The sequence below is a fragment of the Colobus angolensis genome, unplaced genomic scaffold (genome assembly GCF_000951035.1).
Source record: "Colobus angolensis palliatus isolate OR3802 unplaced genomic scaffold, Cang.pa_1.0 Scaffold31, whole genome shotgun sequence".
Lineage (NCBI taxonomy): Eukaryota > Metazoa > Chordata > Mammalia > Primates > Cercopithecidae > Colobus > Colobus angolensis.
The window spans coordinates 11,077,149-11,087,035 of NW_012116377.1; the positions used below are offsets into that span (position 1 = coordinate 11,077,149).

General features: G+C 40.7%; 1 pseudogene; it reads right to left on the reverse strand.

Annotated features, from left to right (window-relative positions):
* Positions 1-7,766: 7,766 nt before the first annotated feature.
* On the reverse strand, positions 7,767-8,935 carry LOC105518043 (annotated as a pseudogene).
* Positions 8,936-9,887: the final 952 nt, after the last annotated feature.

The following is a 9,887-nucleotide window of genomic DNA, read 5'->3' on the forward strand; positions in this document are numbered from 1 at the left end:
TACACATACAAATATAAAAAAAATTGGAGGCTGGGCATGGTGGCTCATGCCTGTAATCCCAGCACTTTGGGAGGCCGAGGCAGGTGGATTACAAGGTCAAGAGATTGAGACCATCCTGGACAACATGGTGAAAGCCCATCTCTACTAAAAATACAAAAATTAGCTGGGCATGGTGGCATGAGCCTGTAGTCCCAGCTGCTTGGGAGGCTGAGGCAGAAGAATTGCTTGAACCTGAGAGGCAGAAGTTGCAGTGAGCCAAGATTGTGCCGCTGCACTCCAGCCTGGCAATAGAGCAATACTGTGTCTCAAAATAAAATAAAATAAAATAAAAAAATAATAATAATTGGCTACACACACATGCACACACACACATAGATAAATATACATCTATATAGGTTTTCTTTTATAAAAATGGTATTCTATATAAATGATTACACTTTTTGTTTTATTCCTAACAATATATTTTGGAGATTGTTCTATATCACAATACAGGGAGGTGCTTGTTTCTTTATAATGATGTTTGGCGGGTGTTTGGCAAATTCTTGGAGCGAGGTGAGTGTTTTATAGGCTAAACTAAGGGGCGCTACACAGGTAATCTCTCCACAGAATGCCTTTACCCTGTGGATTAAGAAGAACAGTGAATGTGGATGAGAAAGTTCTCCCTCAAGAGGCCACAGGTCGTCTGAAGATTTTGGCTCAGCTTTCATAGGCCACTGGTTCTACTCATCTTCATGTGATCTCCCCAAGTCAAGTCCTTTCATATTCAGGCCCCTGACATTTTTCCAAGCCTGCAGCCCATTTTTAGTTGTTCACTTACATCCTAGTCCGGGCCATTCTTATTGAATCTCCCCAGTGGTAAGGGATATGATAAACAGCAAGTCTACTCTTCTCTTTTCAGGGTCTATGCCCTGTGCTTTCAGCTCTTCCCTATTGATTCTCAATAATTTATTGTAGAAGTAAAAACTTCCCCAAAGCAAATATTGCTTTTGTCTTTTGTATTCCTCCTGTAACTGTGGGGAAAAGAAGAAGAGATCAGACTGTTACTGTGTCTATATAGAAAGAAGTAGACATAAGAGACTCCATTTTGTTCTGTATTTGAGATGCTGTTAATCTGTGACCCTACCCCCAACCTTGTCCTTGCAAGAGACATGTGCTGTGGTGACTCAAGTTTTAACGGATTTTGGGCTGTGCAGGGTGGGCTTTGGTAAACAAGTGCCTGAAGGTAGTATGCTTGTGAAAAGTCATCACCATTCTCTTAATCTCAAGTACCCAGAGACACGTACACTGCCAAAGGTCCATAAGAGGAAAGAAGGCCTCTTGACAGTTGAGATAGAGAAAAACATCTGTCTCCTGCCCATCCCTGGGCAATGGAACATCTCGGTGTAAAACCCAATTGTATGTTCTGTTTACTGAGAAAGGAGAAAACCACTTTAGGGCTGAAGGTGGGACGTGCTAGCCGCAGTGTTGCTCTTTATGCACTAAAAGGGTTTATGGAGATGTTTGCATATGCATATCAAGGCACAGCACTTTTCCTTAAACTTATTCATGTCACAGAGATCTTTATTCATGTGTCTTACTGCTGACCTTCTCCCTACGATGATCCTCTTATCCTGCCACTTCCCTTTTTCTAAGATGCTAAAGATAATGATCAATAAATACTGAGGGAACTCAGAGACCGGTGCTGCGTGGGTCCTCTGTATGCTGAGTGCCCGTTCCCTGGGCCCACTTTTTCTTTCTGTATACTTTGTCTCTGTGTCTCATTTATTTTCTCAAGTCTCTCGTTCCACCTAACGAGAAACGCCCACAGGTGTGGAGGAGTGTGGAGGGGCAGGCCACCCCTTCATCTGGTGCCCAACGAGGGTGCTTTTCTCTAAGGTGAAGGTACACTCAAGCGTGGTCATTGAGGACAAGTCGACGAGAGACTCCCAAGTATGTCTACAATCAGCCTTGCGGTAAGCTTGTGTGCTTGGAAGAACCTAGGGTAACAATGAGGCAAACTAAAAGTAAATATGCCTCTTATCACAGCTTTATTAAGATTCTCTTAAAAAGAGGGGGAGTTAAAGTCTCTACCAAAAATCTAATTATGCTATTTCAAACAATAGAACAGTTTTGCCCATGGTTTCTGGAACAGGGAACTTTAGATCTAAAAGACTGGGAAAAAATTGGCAAAAAATTAAAACAAGCAAGTAGGGAAAGTAAAATCATCCCACTTACAGTATGGAATGATTGGGTCATTATTAAAGTAGCTTTAGAACCGATTCAAACAGAAGAAGGTAGCGTTTCAGTTTCTGATGTCCCTGAAAGCTGTGTAGTAGATTGTGAAAAAGAGGAAGGGATAGAATCCCGGAAAGGAACGGAAAGTTCACATTGTAAATGTGTAGCAGAGCCAGTAATGGCTCGGTCAACGCAAAATGTTGACGATAATCAATTACAGGAGGTGATATATCCTGAAACGTTAAAATTAGAAGAAAAAGGTCCAGAATTAGCAGAGCCATCAGAGTCTAAACCACGATGGCCAACTCCTCTTACAGCCAGATGCCTGTAACTTTACAACCTCAAATGCGGGTTAAACAAGTACAAACTCCAAAAGAAGATCAAATAGAAAAAGATAGAGTCTCTGTCATGGCAATGCCAATCCAAATACAGTGTCCACAATATCAGCTGGTAGAAAATAAGACCCTGTTGCCAGTAGCCTATCAATACTGGCCGCCAGCCAAACTTCAGTATCGGCTGCCCCCATAAAATCCATATGGACAGCCAGGAATGTTTCTAGCGCCACAGGGCAGGGCTCTATATCCTCAGCCGCCCACCATGGGACATAATCCTACAGTACTGCCTAGTGGACAGGGTGGTGCATTACATAAAATTATTGATGAGGCAAGAAAACAAGGAGATACTGAAGCGTGGTGATTCCCAATAATATTAGAATCAAGACCACCTGGAGAAGGGGCCCAAGAGGGACAGCCTCCCAGAACTGAAGCCAGATATGAGTCCTTTTCTATAAAAATGCTAAAAGAAATGAAAGAGGGAGTAAAACAGTATGGACCCAACTCTCCTTACTTGAGAACATTATTAGATTCCATTGCTCATGGACATAGACTCATTCCTTATGATTGGGAGATTCTGGCAAAATCATCACTCTCACCCTCCCAATTTTTACAATGTAAGACTTAATGGTTGATGGGGCACAAGAACAGGTCCTAAGAAATAGGACTGCCAATCCTCCAATTAACATAGACGTAGATCAACTATTAGGAACAGGTCAAAACTGGAGCACTGCTAGTCAACAAGTAATAATGCCAAATGAGGCCATTAAGCAAATTAGGGCTATCTGCCTTGGGGCCTGGGAGAAAATCCAAGACCCAGGAACTGCCTGCCCCTCCTTCAATACAATAAGACAAGGCTCTGAAGAGACTTACCCTGATTTTGTAGCAAGGCTTCAAGATGCTGCTCAAAAGTCAAAATTACTGATGAGAATGCCCATAAGGTCATAATGGAGTTGATGGCATATGAAAACGCCAATCCTGATTGTCAATCAGCCATTAAGCCATTAAAAAGAAGGGTCCCAGCAGGATCAGATGTAATCTCAGAGTACGTTAAAGCCTGTGATGGAATTGGAGGAGCTATGCATAAAGCTATGCTTATGGCTCAAGCAATCACAGGAGTTGCTTTAGGAGGACAAGTTAGAACATTTGGGGGAAAATGTTATAATTGTGATCAAATTGGTCATCTAAAAAACAATTGCCTAGTCTCAAATAAACAAAATACAACTACTCAAGCTACTACGACAACGGATAAAGAGCCACCTAGCCTATGTCCAAGATGTAAAAAGGGAAAACATTGGGGTAATCAATGTCGTTCTAAATTTGATAAAAATGGGCAACCACTGTCAGGAAACGAGAGGAGGGGCCAGCCTCAGGCCCCACAACAAACTGGGGCATCCCAATTCAGCCCTTTGTTCCCCAGGGTTTTCAGGAACAACAACCCCCACTGTCACAAGTGCCTCAGGGAATAAGCCACTTATCACAATATGGCAATTATCCCCACCACAAGCGGCAGTGCAGCAGTAGATTTATGTACTATACAAGCAGTCTCTCTGCTTCCAGGGGAGCCTCCACTAAAAATCCTCACAGGGGTATATGGCCCATTGCCTGAGGGGACTGTAGGACTAATCTTAGGAAGATCAAGTTTAAATCTAAAGGGAGTTCAAATTCATACTGGTGTGGTTGATTCAGACTATAAAGGCGAAATTCAATTGGTTATTAGTTCCTCAATTCCTTGGAGTGCCAGTCCAGGAGACGGGATTGCTCAATTATTACTCCTACCTTATATTAAAGTTGGAAACAATGAGATAAAAAGAACAGGAGGGTTTGGAAGCACTGATCTGGCAGGAAAGGCTACATATTGGGCAAGTCAGGTCTCTGAGAGCAGACCTGTGTGTAAGGCCATTATTCAAGGAAAACAGTTTGAAGCGTTAGTAGACACTGGAGCAGATGTCTCTGTCATTGCTTTAAATCAGTGGCCAAAAAATTGGCCTAAACAAAAGGCTGTTACAAGACTTGTCAGCATAGGCACAGCTTCAGAAGTGTATCAAAGTACGATGATTTTACATTGTTTAGGGCCAGATAATCAAGAAAGTACTGTTCAGCCAATGATTGCTTCAATTCCTGTTAGTCTATGGGGTCGAGATTTGTTACAACAGTGGGGTGTGGAAATCATTATGCCCGCTCCATTATACAGCCCCATGAGTCAAAAAATCCTGACTAACATGGGATATATACCAGGAAAGGGATTGGGAAAAAATGAAAATGGCATTAAAGTCCCAGTTGAGACTGAGGAAAATCAAGAAAGAAAAGGAATAGGGTATCCTTTTTAGGGGCAGCCACTGTAGAGCCTCCTAAACCCATTCCATTAACTTGGAAAACAGAAAAACCGGTGTGGGTAAATCAGTGGCCGCTACCAAAACAAAAACTGGAGGCTTTACATTTATTAGCAAAGGAACAATTAGAAAAGGGACACACTGAGCCTTCATTCTTGCCCTGGAATTCTCCTGCATTTGTAATTCAGAAAAAATCAGGCAAATGGCGTATGTTAACGGACTTAAGAGCCATAAATGCTGTAATTCAACCCATGGGGCCTCTCCAACGTGGGTTGCCCTCCCCAGCCATGATCCCAAAATACTAGCCTTTAATTATAATTGATCTAAAGGATTGCTTTTTTCTAACCATTCCTCTGGCAGAGCAGGATTGTGAAAAATTTGCCTTTACTATACCAGCCATAAATAATAAAGAACCAGCCACCAGGTTTCAGTGGAAAGTGTTACCTCAGGGAATGCTTAATAGTCCAACTATTTGTCAAACTTTCGTAGGTCAAGTCCTTCAACCAGTTAGAGAAAATTGTTCAGATTTTTATATCATTCACTATATTGATGATATTTTATGTGCTGCAGAAACAAGAGACAAATTAATTGACTGTTACACATTTCTGCAAGCAGAGATTGCCAATGCAGAACTAACAATAGCATCTGATAAAATTCAAACCTCTACTCCTTTTCATTATTTAGGGATGCAGATAGAAAATAGAAAAATTAAGCCACAAAAAATAGAAGTAAGAAAAGGCACATTAAAAACATTAAATGACTTTCAGAAATTGTTAGGCAATATTAATTTTATTCAGCCAACTCTAGGCATTCCTACTTATGCCATGTCAAATTTGTTCTCTATCCTAAGAGGAGACCTAGACTTAAATAGCAAAAGAATATTAACCTCAGAGGCAACAAAAGAAATTAAATTAGTGGAAGAAAAAATTCAGTCAGCGCAAATAAGTAGAATAAATCCCTTAGCCCCACTCCAACTTTTGATTTTTGCTACTGCACATTCTCCAACAGGCATCATTTTTCAAAATATTGATCTTGTGGAGTGGTCATTCCTTCCTCACAGTACAATTAAGACTTTTACATTGTACTTGGATCAAATAGCTTCATTAATTGGTCAGGCAAGATTACGAATAATAAAATTGTGTGGTAATGACCCAGACAAAATAGTTGTTCCTTTAACCAAGGAACAAGTTAGACAAGCCTTTATCAATTCTGATGCATGGCAGATTGGTCTTGCTGATTTTATGGGAATTATTGATAATCATTACCCAAAAACAAAAATCTTCCAGTTTTTAAAATTGACTACTTGGATTTTACCTAAAATTACCAGACATGAACCTTTAGAAAATGCTCTGACAGTATTTACTGATGGTTCCAGCAATGGAAAAGTGGCTTACACAGGGCCAAAAGAGCGAGTAATCAAAACTCAAAACTCAATATCAATTGCCTCAAAGGGAAGAGTTGGTTGCAGTCATGACAGTGTTACAAGATTTTAATCAACCTGTTAATATTATATCAGATTCTGCATATGTAGCACAGGCTACAAGGGATGTTGAGACAGCTCTAATTAAATATAGCATGGATGATCAGTTAAACCAGCTGTTCAATTTATTACAATAAACTGTAAGAAAAAGGAATTTCCCATTTTATATTACTCATATTCGAGCATACACTAATTTACCAGGACCTTTAACTAAAGCAAATGAACAAGCTGACTTACTGGTATCCTCTGCATTCATAAAAGCACAAGAACTTCATGCTTTGACTCATGTAAATACAGCAAGGTTAAAAAACAAATTTGATATCACATGGAAACAGGCAAAAGATATTGTACAACATTTCACCCAGTGTCAAGTACTACACCTGCCCACTCAAGAGGCAGGAGTTAATCCCAGAGGTCTGTGTCCTAATGCATTATGGCAAATGGATGTTACACATGTACCTTCATTTGGAAAATTGTCATATGTTCATTTAACAGTTGATACTTATTCACATTTCATATGGGCAACCTGCCAGACAGGAGAAAGTACTTCCCATGTTAAAAAAACATGTATTATCTTGTTTTGCTGTAACAGGAGTTCCAGAAAAAATTAAAACTAACAATGGATCAGGATATTGTAGTAAAGCATTCCAAAAATTCTTAAATCAGTGGAAAATTACACATACAATAGGAATTCCTTATAATTCCCAAGGACAGGCCACAGTTGAAAGAACTAATAGAACACTCAAAACTCAGTTAGTTAAACAAAAAGAAGGGGGAGACAGTAAGGAGTGTACCACTCCTCAGATGCAACTTAATCTACCACTCTATACTTTAAATTTTTTAAACATTTATAGAAATCACACTACTACTTCTGCAGAACAACATCTTACTGGTAAAAAGAACAGTCTACATGAAGGAAAACTGATTTGGTGGAAAGACAACAAAAATAAGACATAGGAAATAGGGAAGGTGATAACCTGGGGAAGAGATTTTGCTTGTGTTTCACCAGGAGAAAATCAGCTTCCTGTTTGGATACCCACTAGATATTTGAAGTTCTACGATGAACCCATCGGAGATGCAGAGAAAAGCACCTCCAAGGAGACAGAAACACTGCAATCGAGCACCATTGACTCGCAAGATGAACCAAAGTGGTGATATCAGAAGAACAGATGAAGTTGCCATCCACCAACAAGGCGGAGCTGCCAACCTGGGCAGAAACTAAAATAACCTGCTATACAATTAGTCACAAATACACTCCTTGAGTTTTTTTTTGCCCATCCACATGAGTATTGTCTAAAATATGCCTTCTTTTTAGCAGCTAGGCCCTGCCACCACGGTGTTTGGCTAAGTTCACAAATCTATCATAACCTGTAAGCTCCCTGTCACTTCTCTGGCTCCCCTCTCCTGCTAAGCTTTGTTTCCTGGCAGGATTTCAAATCTTCTGCCATTGCCATAGCTACTGCTCTTGCTGGAACTGCCATAGCCACCTTGGTTTTGTGGTTTGGCAAAGTATTCGTCTCTACCACCATAGGGGCCAGAGATTCTGCCTCCAAAGTTTCCTCCCTTCACGAGTGCAAATTTTAAGATTGATTGTTGTTTTTTCAGAAATCACTGTAGCTTCCATGCCCTCCCAAATTGCTTCCACTCTCACCACCAAAGTCATGTATGCCTCCTCCATTGTTATAGCTGTCACGGCTGCCACCCCCACCATAGCCACTGCCCTGGTTTCCAGAATCCTGTCCACTACTTCCATAGCCTCTGCTTCCTCCAGAGTAACCAGGGCTGCCTCCTTCATAACCACTATCATTACCAAATCCATTATAGCCATCCTAATTGCCGCCATATCCACCATCACCACAGCTGCCACCAAAGGCACCAGAAGCACTGAAGTTTCCTCTGTGACCAAAGTTGTCATTCCCACCAAAACCACCTCCATGACCACCACCAAAGTTTCCAGAACCACTGCAGCCTCCTTGGCTAGATGAAAAACTGGCCATCTCTTGCTACTACAGGGCTTTCTTTACTTCACAGCGGTGGCCATTCACAGTATGGTATTTCTGAATGACAATCTTATCTACGGAGCCATGGTTACAAAAACAAAGCCCCTCCTTTTGCCAAAAGTTACAAAAGCAACGCCCCTCTTTTTGCCACTGTCTCGGTCAGTCATGATTTCAATTACTTCAATTCTTCCCATACTCTTCAAAATAATCTCTTAGGTGATGTTATTCAGTGTCTTCTTTAATGCCACCAACAAATATCTTTTTCAGAGTTAAGTGGGCACCTAGTCTCTGAGAATCTTCTCTTGAGACAGCTCTCTTTGGTTCCACAACTCTTCCATCCTCCTTGTGTGGCCTTGCATTCATGACTGCATCCACCTCCTCCACAAGGGCATATGTGACAAACCCAAAGCCCCTGGAGTGCTTGGTGTTGGGATCTCTCATTACCACACAGTTGGTGAGCGTTCCCCATTGCTCAGAACAGCTCTTCAGAGTCTAGTCGGTTGTTTAAAAGCTCAACTCTCAGATGAAGAGCGTCTGCAGCTGTTTGGGTTCTTTAGGAGACTCTGACTTAGACATGACAGCAGTGGGAAGAGAGACTTTATGCTTCCTCGGCAGTGTCCATTGGCATAAAAGAGTTAGCTAGTGGATGAATCTGTGTATATAATTCTTCTGTTGGTAAAGGCATTAAGTTCCAGGCTTAATGAATTTATGGATTGCTGAAACCAAAACCATCAGGCTCTCAGATTTCTATCCTTTCACCAATCCCCGTAGATGTATCTGTCCTCTTCTACTTTTTCTCTGTCATCTATTAAAATGGACTCTAACTGAGTCTAAAGGATATGAAAAACAGAATGAACTCTTAGAAAAGACTCTGCAAATCTTTGGCAAAATGGTACACGTAAAAAAATCTTATGAGTATCTACATTTTGACTGAGTAAGCGCTTTAAGATGAAGAAATAGAATGGTGAAATTTTATGCATGAGGTGAGCAAATACACTCTGGGAAGTAAGGTGGTTTATAGCATCCATGCATCACATCAATTAGATGATCACCTCTCAACTTACGTGTAAAGCCGGCGTTTCTTTGATTTAAAAACTTGTTCTGATTTGTTAAACCACAAGAGTCTATTCTACTTCCATTCTTCTCTAGGAACCTGCCTATATCCATTTCAACAGCCTAAAGTTGGCAGGGACGACAGTTCAAAAGTTGTTGCACAAGGCAGGAGGAAGTTTTATAATACTGGAAAAATAATGTTGGATTAAATAATTCTAGAGAAATGTTGAGAACTTAACAAAAATGTATCTAAACATATAGCTATTTATATTTACTTACGTTTTCTCTAGATTATAAACTCTTTTTAAATATACAGTTCATCCTCAAACAGGGGCTCATACCTATAGTCCCAGCACTTTAGGGGGGCAGGGTGGCAGGGTTGCTTGAGGGCAGGAGTTTGAGACCAGTCTGGGCAACTCAGTGAGACCTTGTCTCTATAAAAAACAAACAAACAAACAAACAAAAAAACAAAAAA